Here is a 12,003-nt window from a genome sequence, read left to right on the forward strand (position 1 = left end):
GCTGTAGCGCACATATTCCCTTGTTACTGGGGGAAAATAGGGAGTACCAATATGGCGGCTGGTGGCATCAAAGTGACTCGTTCTAACAGCGGCGATTAGCACTCCAGTGTATAATATAGCTCAGTGGTTCATATGTATATCAGCCAAACGTTGATTTCACTGTAACTCAATGAAGTTTTTGTGCATCAAAGAGGTGCGTTTCCCATACAGATAGTTTTATTTGAACTTAAACGTGGACAGGATGAGGATTGGACATGAAACTGAGTAACACTGGTCTGAAATAAGTGACGGAGGGCAGAAGTTAATGATGATCCAGTAATATGAGCACGAAGCACAACCTGCCAGGATGGGACTTTATAATAGCAGAGGGCAGGAGGACTGGGAAGCAGCGAAAACTTGGTTAGACGAGGAGCGTCGGGGAGCAAAGGGCTGTCTGGGCCACAGATGGCCCGGCAGCGAGGCTGATGGTCGGACCGGCCCACCGAGGCTTTTGGAAACAAGAGCCACACCTCCATCTGTCGAGCTGCGGAGGGAGCTGCTCGGTGGGGGGGATCTGCAGGCACATTAGCTCGCTGAAACCGACAACCATGACCCGCCAACACCTGGAGTAGGGCTGGGCGATAAATCGATTTAATCAATTAATTCCAATTTACAATTCTTTTAAGATTTCAATTTTGGAAAATCTGGATTTTATTTTGCCAATACACTCATTGGTTTTTCCATGAAGAGAACAGCATGTGATGCTGAATATATGTTTAGGCAAATGTATTGTCAAAATATTGTTAAGTAGAAATTTTTTTTTACTATAATACGAGGTACTTCATTTACTTATTTACTTTTTTTTTTTACTTAGTTTGAAGTTCACAAGTGCAGTGAAGCCTGTTCTTAGCTCAATGTGTAATGCCACTAGCAGCAAATGTTTTGTTATATTTTCATTGTTTATAATGGCACGGCTGCCATCTTGTTTTACAAGCATGTTTCACAGCTTGTTTTTAGTTGCACTTTGAATTCAGGTCAACTCCCTGAAGAAATGCTTGACATAAAAAGCAAGGTTTAAAATAATTTCTTTAATTTCTTTTTATGTAACAAAAAGGAGGGAAAAAAAATCGATTAATCGGATTTGGTATGATAAAATCGGAGATTTATTTTTTAATCCATATCGCCCAGCCCTAACCTGGAGTACGCAGTAGACCCTCTGGATGCCTTTGCTGAACGCTGACATATGTTTAGCCACTGTAGCTGTAAAACGGCGTAACTTTAAGATGCAAAGATGAACGACAAAAGGATGGGAAAATGAGTAACATCAAATACTGACGATAAAGAAAAACGCCCCTTTAAATTTCAACCTCTATGACACAGAAGATTTACCTGACTCCGCCAGGTGGATTTGCTCCGCATATCCATCTGGAAACCTTCCGTTGAAGTAATTTTGGGAAGGGGCGAAAATACTGGTTAGCTGATTGGCCTATGTTGGTGATAGACGGGCCAAATAAACCAATCAGATTCGTCGTCGCTCCGTTACGAGCGACGATGAAAACACAACCACAAGCCAAGCTACTCTTGCTGCTGCAGGTGAAGGCTCGTTAGCTCAGCAAAGAAATACTCTGTAATTCCGATAAAACTTGCTCGATAGCCACGCTAACGCTAGTTTCATCGGCTGAAGCCGCCATGTTCTTTAGACTGAACTGACGCGCTTCCCGTTGCGTCACACCTCAACCCGCCTCAAAGCCAACGCTGATTGGACGTTCGTTTGGTGAACGGCTCCAAATTTTCTTTAACGGAGAGTAGCCAGACTGAAACCTTGAAAGCTCGCGAGATCAGGATGGTCTCACGAGGCTAACAGAAGATCTGCTTTTAAGGAATCTGGGATCCACAAAAGCTCCTTTACTGCACAGAAAAAAAAAACATCTTATATCGACCTTGTCTGGAGACAGCGTCCGGTTCTTTGGGCTCAGCTGTTTCAGAACCATAGCAGCTTGTTGGTCTCCAGAACTGTAGGAAACTGTAGTTTCTCTTGAAGAAACTTTTTTTTTTACATAAAAAAAGCTAAATTATAGTTGTTGTTTTTTTATTTAAATGATGTCAATCCAATGTTTTTCTTTACTTTTCTTTTGTTTTAACCTCTTAATTGACAAAGCATGCATATTTACCAGTTGAATGTGGTGAATGATGAGCACTGCGTTAAAGCTTGTTTTGATTTATGCCATCTGCACACGGAGGAAAAACAAGCTCGTGGTCAAACAGTCTGATTGTTCCTGAACTTTTTACGGACAGAAACAGGCGCTGTGCACGCCAACCAAAGAGAAAGAGAAAGCATCCTACAATAGTTTCCTGCAGAGAAATCCAGAAAAGCCTTCAGAGAGCAATGATTAAGGCCTTTGAGTTCATATGTTTTCCAGAGATTTTGATGCATTTTTCCAAGACAAAAGGAAGAACTACCCCCTGCACCCTCAAAGGCCGTACAGAGGAGGTACTGATATGACACCCAGTAGAGAAATTCAAACCAAAGATGCGTTAATGAGTCGGCCCCAGCACCATTTAACACCTCGAGATGTGTTTGCAGGAAGAAAAGAGAACAAGAAGACCATGGTGACACTTTCTGATGCTCGGATAATCAAAGCCAGGACGGCTTTTAGGCGTCGCGAGAAGAAACGGAAAAGCAGCCTGAAGAGCTCAGCTTCCGTCCCCGGGAATAAAAATCAATTTGTGCAAAGAAAGCAATTATAAAATCTGAGGCGTCTTCTGTTTTTTCGCTCCTGCTGAACCATCAAATGCGCTTAACATGAATAAAATATACCGCTAAAACCTGACGCGGAAAAATGAGCACGGGGGAAATGTAAATTAAACATAGTTCTGGATTCTTGTGTCGTAGGAACGCCCTGTCAGAAATCTACAGTCAGCGTCCGCTGCAGAAGAGGGAGGATGAGATTTAAGCTTCTCCACATCCACAAAAACCAGAACCTGATTGAGTCCTGCTTCCTTTCACTCCATGAGGCTAAAGCAAGTATTTTTGCCCCTTAAATAAGATAATTAGACATCCTGCACTTGAAATAAGACGATGGAGATACATTGTTCATATTTTAAGTGGGAAAATCTTATGCTATTGGCAAATCATCTTATTTACCTGCTCATATCAAGGACAAATACACTCATTTAAAGAAAATGTTACTTATTTTTAGTTCTGTTTTTGCAGTGCACCCAGAGACCAGAGAGTTTTTCCAAAGCAATCGCTTAATGAAGTTTCTCGTAAACTCATAATTTTTAGGAATGTTTTGCTCCACTCCAATATAAAAAAATAAACTGGAACGCTATGGTAAGTATTTCTGTTGCTGTAATGTAATGAAAAAAAAACCAACATAATTTTCCTGCAAGTCTTGGGTTCAGTCGGACTGCGAGAGAGCGAGAGAGAGCAAGACGTGGCGAAGATAACAGAAAAGCTGCTTCGATTCATTCTTTTGAGCTTTAAACTGCTGTTTGCTGCTCCTTCTGCAAAATGACTTAAAACTGAGATTCCTCCTTGGAATCTTTTAAAATTAGACTTAGACAACTTTATTTGTCATTTTGTATGCGCAGAGTGCGTACAGAAGGAAATTTCGTTTGCATACAGCTTGGAGAATATTTTTAAATGACAGATGCTGTCACATTAGATAGATAGATAGATAGATAGATAGATAGATAGATAGATAGATAGATAGATAGATAGATAGATAGATAGATAGATAGATAGATAGATAGATAGATAGATAGATAGATAGATAGATAGATAGATAGATAGATAGATAGATAGATACACTGCAAAAACGGATGTAAGAATAAGTAGAAATGTTCTCAAAATTAGTGTTTTTGTCCTAGATTTAAGCAGGTAAATAATATTATCTGCCAATGGAATGAGTATTTTGACCCCTAAAATAAGATAATTAGACATCCTGCACTTGAAATAAGATGATGGAGGTAAATTCTTCCCATTTTAAGTGCAGAAATTTTCTTCTATTGGCAGATCATCTTATTTACCTGCTCAAATCAAGGAAAAATACACACATTTTAAGAACATTTTACTTATTTTTAGTTCCGTTTTTGCAGTGTAGATAGACAAGATAGATAGATAGATAGATAGATAGATAGATAGATAGATAGATAGATAGATAGATAGATAGATAGATAGATAGATAGATAGATAGATAGATAGATAGATAGATAGATAGATAGATAGATAGATAGATAGATAGATAGATAGAATTTGTCATTTTGTATGCACAAAGTGCGTACAGAACGAAATTTCGTTTGCATACAGCTAACAATAACATGTAGTTGTTGTAACTGATTATTTTGAATTCTATTATAAAATCTGTTGCTTCAGACATTTGATACTTTCACTGGTTTGTAATTATTGTTTATTCGGTGTGGATGAATGTTTGTGACTGACATGTAACCCTGCTGCCTGCCTTTTGGCCAGGACAATTTTGTAAAAGGGAATTTTTAATCTCAATGAGACTTTTCCTGGTTAAATAAAGGTTAAATAAAGGTTAAATAAATAAATAAAACCTCTGTCATGCTGGATTTTTAAACACTGGCAGTATTCTGGTGATCTCGCTGTCTCTGCACCAGCATAGCTGAATAAAACGATAGCATTACCTCCTCAGAATTGCTAATTGTTAAATTGCTAACCGTGCTATCAGACTTTTCTTGGTCAGAACCGATTTCTGGTTTCCTTTACAGGCCTGACCTGCAGTTACTTTTATGTTTATTTCTACTTTGTTTTTCTGAGGACTTTAATGCACAAAGGAGAAAATGTCCTACAGATTATTCGATACAGGAAGTAGTTTTGAATGCAATGGAATATTAATCACAAATTTATCGTAATCTGTGCACTATCTAAATTCAATTTTATTGATCTCACAAAAATGCACCAGCGTTATAAGATTAAAAGGTGCTTAAAATGTATTTTTAATAGATTTATTTTTAGAAAGTGAATCAGATTTGATCCGCTGATTCCTGATCAGAGCCGATTAAGCAATTGATTGTTGCATCTCTACTTGGGATCCCTTCAATTGCAATTTGAAACCACTGCACAATTACACGTAGTAATTGTGTTTTTCTTTTCTGGCCAGTATTTATCCAGTTTAAAACAAATATGACACTAATGGGTTAGCGTGCAGTATAATACGTTCAAAGAAAAATTTAAATCAGCGACCGGATATTGATAAGAGCCAGTGGAAGTCTGGTCGTTTTAGATGTTTTAGACTCAATTTTTACTTATTTTTAACCACATTATTTGGTTTAGTAGTACGGTGCCTTGCAAAAAGCATTCACACTCTTTATATTTCACTGATATTTTATGTAATAATTATGAAGCTGAAGGAAAACGATGCACTGTTTTGCAAATTGTTTTGCAAAATAAAAACATGGAATGTTTGCCGACCTCATTCTGACGCTGATGCCCCGACAGAAAATCTGGGTCAACCCACTTAACTACACAGTAAACAAAGTCCGAACGTGTGTAATCTAATCTCAGTGTGAATGCAGCAACTCCAACCAGCACCATGAAGACCAAGGAACCCAGCAGGAAGCTGAGGGAGGAGATTCTGGTCCAGTTTACAGCCGGGTTTAGGTTCTACAACAACATCCCAGAGCTCTGATCGTCATGTGGACATGGAGAGAGGAAGGAGCACCTGCAGACCTACGAAGACGTGGACGTCCACCTGGACAAGAACGTTAATCTGAGAGGCGACTGGAGGAGCTGCAGAGGAGCACAGCTCAGGTGGAAGAATCTGTGTACTCCAGAATAGGGCTGAACGATTTTGGAAAATAATCTAATTGCGATTTTTTTTCTTAATATTGCGATTTAATGCGATTCTTTCCCCCAGTTTAATTTATCATGTCTTTTTAAACGTATACAAACAATAAATCAACTTGTTTCCTCGCTGTGCAGATTAGTTGCTAAAAGACCCGCAGCATCTAAACTCGGTGCAGAAATGATTGTGTTCTGACTACGATATATTTCAACCAAAATTGCAATTTTGACTTTCCTCCGCATTAACCACAAGCAACAAAAATGGCGTCTAAATAAAGATGTTTGTAAACAAGGACTATTTAAAACAAGAACTTTTAATGTTTCTATTAATCAGAATATTATTCAAGAGAACAGCTTTTAGTTGATTTGGACATCAATCCTTGTTGAACATAAAGTCCAACCAACAAGCAAGTCTATGTATTAAACTGATTGACCTGTACTTAATGCTGTGTATGATTATATAAACTCTAAAACAAGTAATATAATTAGATTATCTCACTGCTGCAACTGTCTTCCCTTCCATGTGGAGGCAAACCCACTTTAAACATTTTACCAACACCTAATGGACGTGTCTCATTCCCTAATTGTTACATAGCCAAAAATTGCAAAGCTCTGCGATTTGGAAATTGCGTTTTTTTAAATCGCGATTATATTGAAAATGCGATTAATTGTTCAGCCCTACTCCAGAAATCTGGTGTTTGTGGAAGAGCAGCAAGAAGAAGGCCATCCGTGGCGATCCAGAGAACCTGCTCCGGTCAGGAAGACGTTAGAAGTGGCAGGAAACGCGACACGTCCACCAGTGGAGCATGGCGGAGGCCGCATCATGCTGTGGGAATGCGTTTCCTCACCGGCGGCAGTCAGAGCAGAGATGGAACCCCGAAAAAGACCCGCAGCTGGAACTGGACCCACAAGCGGTTCTGCAAACGAGCTCAGCTGAAGGTGAGCTGATGTCAAATGGCTCTGGGGTCTTATTTCTCCACCATGACGGCCCGTCCACGTTCTCTGGCGAAATAACGACGGTGTAGTAGACGGGGTTCTGGATCCTACTCAGTGTCATGATCCCCCCCCACCCCCATCCCATATCTGCGTGTCTCTGTCCCACGCCACGACCCACGCCCACTGGAGACAAACTGCAAGCTCTCCGCCGGCATATGGTCCGCATCAGTTATCACCTTACAGCCGTGACGTCACGGCCGCTCAGGCTCACAAATGCATGGGCATAAAATAACAATAACAAACATGAAAGGTGCTTTTATTCTGAAGGGGCTCCTTAGCTCCCCTCCTGCGGTTATATTCGGTTTCATCACGGCCCAAAGATTCCTGGTTTTTCTTTTATATAAATACATAAATATATATAAATATATAAATATCTGTGAGGAACAGAGCGGTTCTGGGCCTGGTGGTCCACCCCGTCCTGGGGAAGCTGCTGTCAGTCCCCGCCTCGCCTCATTTGATAAAAGCAGATGAATATTTAAATTAAATCCATCAATTATCGCGCTGTCACCTGCTCCAAACGTCGGGCTTTCTCCGCAGGTGCACCAATCCGCCATGAATGGACGATCTAGCCTGTAAAAAAAACGACACCATCGCCCCCTGAACCGCCGGACGCGACATTTACCTTCATGCCAGCGAGGAGGGGAGAGGCCCGGCTCCGGTCCACATCGTTCCACCCCCCCTCGGGTCTCGGCTCGGTTCGGCTGGGTTCGCTCCCCCAGCTCCGGACAACCTGCTCGGATTAAAGCGGAGAGCTCCGCCCCCCCCCTCCTCCTCCCCGCTGTCCCGCTGCACCGTGACGTCGCGGCGGATTAGCGAAGCGCAAAGCGCCTTTAGGAGCGCAGCTGACTCCGGTGGAGCGGTTCCGACCCGCCCACTCCCATCAGCAGCAGCAGCAGCAGCAGCCGCCTGCAGAGCGCTGCGACACGGCGCCCAGAGCCGCCGCTGGGGGGCGCTGCTTCCGGCCTGGTGACGTCACAGCCATGCAAAACTAAACAAACTGAAAAACTCCCAAAAACCTGAACCAACGAACGCTTATGTAGGTAAACTGTGTTTTCAACCCAAATCTCCTAAAAAAAAAAAAAAAAAGTATATATATATATATATATACACACACAACATAAGATAAGATAGTCTTTATTGATCTCACATTGGAGAAATTCACTAGTCACATCGGCTCAATAGTCAGGAGTAGGAAAGGGTGCATCAATTATATACAGTGGATCAAAAAGAAAATGAGAAAAAAGTAAGAATATAAAAAAAAAATACAAAAGAAATAGGAGTAGGCAGATGATGTCATGTGTACTTCCCGGTTATATACACACACACACACACACACACACACACACACATATATATATACACATACATACATACCTACATACATACATATATATATATATATATGCACACATACATATGCCTACATACACATGTACTGACATATATTCACTTGGTGATAGCAGCAGAAGTTCTTCCGGATCATTGCACAGGTTATAGCACAGTGTATTAAATAGATTAATTGCACATATATATCTATATCTATATCTATCTATCTATATATCTATCTATATATCTATATATATATATATATATATATATATATATATATATATATATATATATATATATATATATATATATATATATATGTATATTTATTTATTTATTCCAGGCCAACTGTACCTCAGCTCCTCATATAATTTCAGTCTGGTCTGGTCTCCTAAAAGCCATAAACTCAGGATTTTATTCTACTGTTGTAGTAAAGCTGTCTGTAGAACTAGCTTAAAGACGTAAGTAAACGCCCACTAACATCTTTTGGTTTATTGTTTGATTTTTAACATTACTAATGATCCAATGTGCGTAGAACAATAACAGTAGCTACAGTTAACATTTTGAGTTGGAACAATAGTTTTTATTGTGTAATTATATTAGGAATAAGGTAGACTTAGACTTAGACCCAACTTTATTTATCCCTTGGGGTTACTCTTTCAGGGAAATTCTGGTTCCAGGAGTTTATATAAAGTACAAAGGGCAGAGTTAAAGCAAGATGTCATTAAAGATAAAATACAACAGACAATATGATGATAAAAAGAGTGTATATAGTAGAAAAGAGCATAGGAAAAAGTTGTAATGTCCTGTAATATGTTTCCCTTAGATATAAAATATCTGCACAGAAAAGAGCGCTTGGATTATTGCACTTGCACTGCAGAGATGTACTGACCTTATAAATAAGTAAAAAATGACACAGAATACACAGCAGTTGTCATGTGTTATTATTGCACAGTGAGAGAGAAGAATATTGCACATGAGTGACAATAGCTAATGTTAGATGTACGTTTTTTTATTTATTGAAAAACAAAACAGTTACTAGGGAATAGTAGATACTGGCAGATAAAAATAAAAGCACGATAGAAGGTCAGGAAGAGCGGCTGCCTTGCTGGCTGTGCATCATGGGATGAAATGCTAAACTGATGCTACTACAATTTACAACTGGTGAGTGGGGGGGCAGTGACCTGATCCAACGGACATTTATGCAGGTAGGCTGTGTTTTCAACCCAAATCTCCTAAAAAATAACAAACATATTAGAACTATATTCCAAGCCAGCAACATCTCAGCTCCTTATGTGATTTCAGTCTGGTCTCCAGTGGCGCCTCCAGAATGGTTTCATTGGAGTGGCTGAAACTAAAAGCCATAATTTCAGGATTTTATTCTGCTGTTGTAGTAAAGCTGCTTGTAGAAAACCACCTTAAAGACTTGAGTAAACACCTACAAACATCTTTTGGTTTATGGTTAGTAACATACATAATGTTACAAATGATCTAATGTGCTTTTTTGTTCCGCTAGCTCAAGCTGTTGATGCGGATGGAGACTTTTTTTTTAAATTATTATTATTATTTAGGACAAAATGATTAGACAAGGTAAGATCTTTTTCCAGTTTAAAATGTTAAGTACAGCATTTGTCTTTTAATAACCACACTTTTTACTTTTTACATTCTTTTTCATTACATAGTCAATCCTACAGAAAATCTGACTTGTTTAACTTGCATGCTCATATTTCACGGAGGAGTTTTATATTATATTGTATATAATATATAACCTTTATAGTTTTACTGCTATAGGCTTAGGCTACTGAAGGATATCAGGATCTAATTTTCTCACTATATTGAGTTCTACTGTTCTTCAATTATGCATTACGTGTTGTCATTTCTGCTTTAACTTTTTGTTCTCTCTCTCTTTTATCTTCATAGTAGGTACACCTGGTCTGGCGTTCTGTTAACTGTGACATCATCCAGAGAAGACAGATCAACCGCTACTTCCATCTAATGTTGAACAGATTACTGGATCAATGTGTGCTTCTGTGCTTTTTTGTCTCTCTTGTTGTGTCTCTGTTCTGTCTTCTCTAAGCCCCAGTGGGTCGAGGCAGATGACCGTTCATACTGAGCCTGGTTCTGCCGGAGGTTTTTCCTTCCCGTTAATGGGGAGTTTTTCTTCCCACTGTCGCTTCATGCTTGCTCAGTATGAGGGATTGCAGCAAAGCCATGTACAATGCAGATGACTCTTCCTGTGGCTCTACGGTTCCCCAGGAGTGAATGCTGCTTGTCGGGACTTTGATGCAATCAACTGGTTTCCTTATATAGGACATGTTTGACCAATCTGTATAATCTGACCCGATCTGTATAATATGATTGAACTTGACTTTGTAAAGTGCCTTGAGATGACATGTTTCATGATTTGGCGCTATATAAATAAAATTGAATTGAAATTGAATTGAATAATAGTTTGGCCCTCGACTACCTTTGACTTGACAATTTGTGGCATCATTGCTGGTCTCAGAAGATCATTCACCATTGTTGTACCAGTAAAGTCATTTTTGATTAAATATAAAAAGAACCATCTGCACTTTCTGCAACATTTACTCTGTTACTCACCTGTTGTGGTCCTGTGAATACACCAGGCTTCTATGGCAAGGTGCAATATTTATGACAAATTTATGACAAACTTTATTTATGACAAACTTTACTTTAGGGATGTTTTGTTTGGGATCACAAAATACATAAAAAAATAATGGTCTGACCTTTTTATGTAATCCTCTTCTACCGCTGGTTAAGTTTTATATTCACAAGTGTCAGACTGTTATGACTAAACCCTCAAGTGTGTCTTTTATAATGGAAGCAACTATTTATTTTTCCATAACAAAAAGGCTATTATAACTTTATCTTAATGCTCTAAATTCCAAATATTCATGTAATCTTCATGCATGTTGTCATGTGTGGCTTTACTTTATTTATTTATTTTTTGTACAAACCCCTGGCGATTGTTCATTAAACTTAGTTGCACTTTTCTTTGTGTTAATTCTTTTTGTATGTTACAAAGAATATTCTAATAAAGAAAACTTCCAAACGCTCTGCATTAATCACCCACCATTGAAAATATTCAGCCCATAAATAAATATACAATGCATAATAATACAAAAAATTGCATTTTGTATTTTTTGCATTGTCATTTATTTAAATAATTTAAACTCATAAACAGAAGGAAATAGTTCAAGTGTTTGTTTCTGATTGTTATGGCGATAAAGTTTTGATAAGACCAATAAAAAAATTGTTTCTACCACACAAGTTTCCAGGCCTTTGTTACACATATTACTCATTGAACTCTTCCATGACATCACAAAAAATAATGGATACCTTAATAACATCCTTATTTAATAAAAGCACACATTGCTTAAAAAGCATGTCACTGAAAAGTTTTTATTGGAGATGTAAGTTAAAAAACAACAAGACAAAATGCTGTTGGTAGCACTGTTGCCTTGCACAAAGCAAGTACTCCCATAGTCCAAGGTTACTTAAAATGGGACCATATTTTCCTAATAAAATAAATAAATAATTGGTTTTCTAAGCATTCTCCTGGACGTGTTCATCTTGTGCATTCATTAATAACTTTAACTGATAATGGAATGAATGTTTCAACTGGTTAAGCTCTCAAAGGGCTCTGTACCTTCTTCCTGAGTTTAGTAAAAGAGTCTGCCTGTCTGAGTGAGGCCTGCTCATAAAGCTGTTATACCCATAATCTTTCCTGCTGTCTTAATAAAAGCTAAAATATGAGCTTCTGATGTTCAGTGTGTTGACTTGTCACTGACACCCTCCACCAGGAAGGGAACACCACCACAAGTCGCCGCTAATGAAGTTGGCTGCTCAGAGTGCGGCGTACAAGC

At 38.8% G+C, this 12,003-nt stretch overlaps 1 protein-coding gene across 2 annotated transcripts in view; it reads right to left on the reverse strand.

The window, feature by feature from the left end:
• Window positions 1–7,686, reverse strand: part of apba1b (amyloid beta (A4) precursor protein-binding, family A, member 1b) — a 36,785-nt gene extending 29,099 nt beyond the window's left edge. The window contains exon 1 of one of the 2 annotated variants that reach the window (XM_012857074.3): window positions 7,410–7,686. The gene's annotated coding sequence lies outside the window, so the exon portion shown is untranslated. The other variant, XM_021313290.2, reaches the window with a different exon arrangement.
• Between the last annotated feature and the right edge of the window lie 4,317 nt (window positions 7,687–12,003).

The sequence above is a fragment of the Fundulus heteroclitus genome, chromosome 8 (assembly GCF_011125445.2).
Source record: "Fundulus heteroclitus isolate FHET01 chromosome 8, MU-UCD_Fhet_4.1, whole genome shotgun sequence".
Classification (NCBI taxonomy): domain Eukaryota; kingdom Metazoa; phylum Chordata; class Actinopteri; order Cyprinodontiformes; family Fundulidae; genus Fundulus; species Fundulus heteroclitus.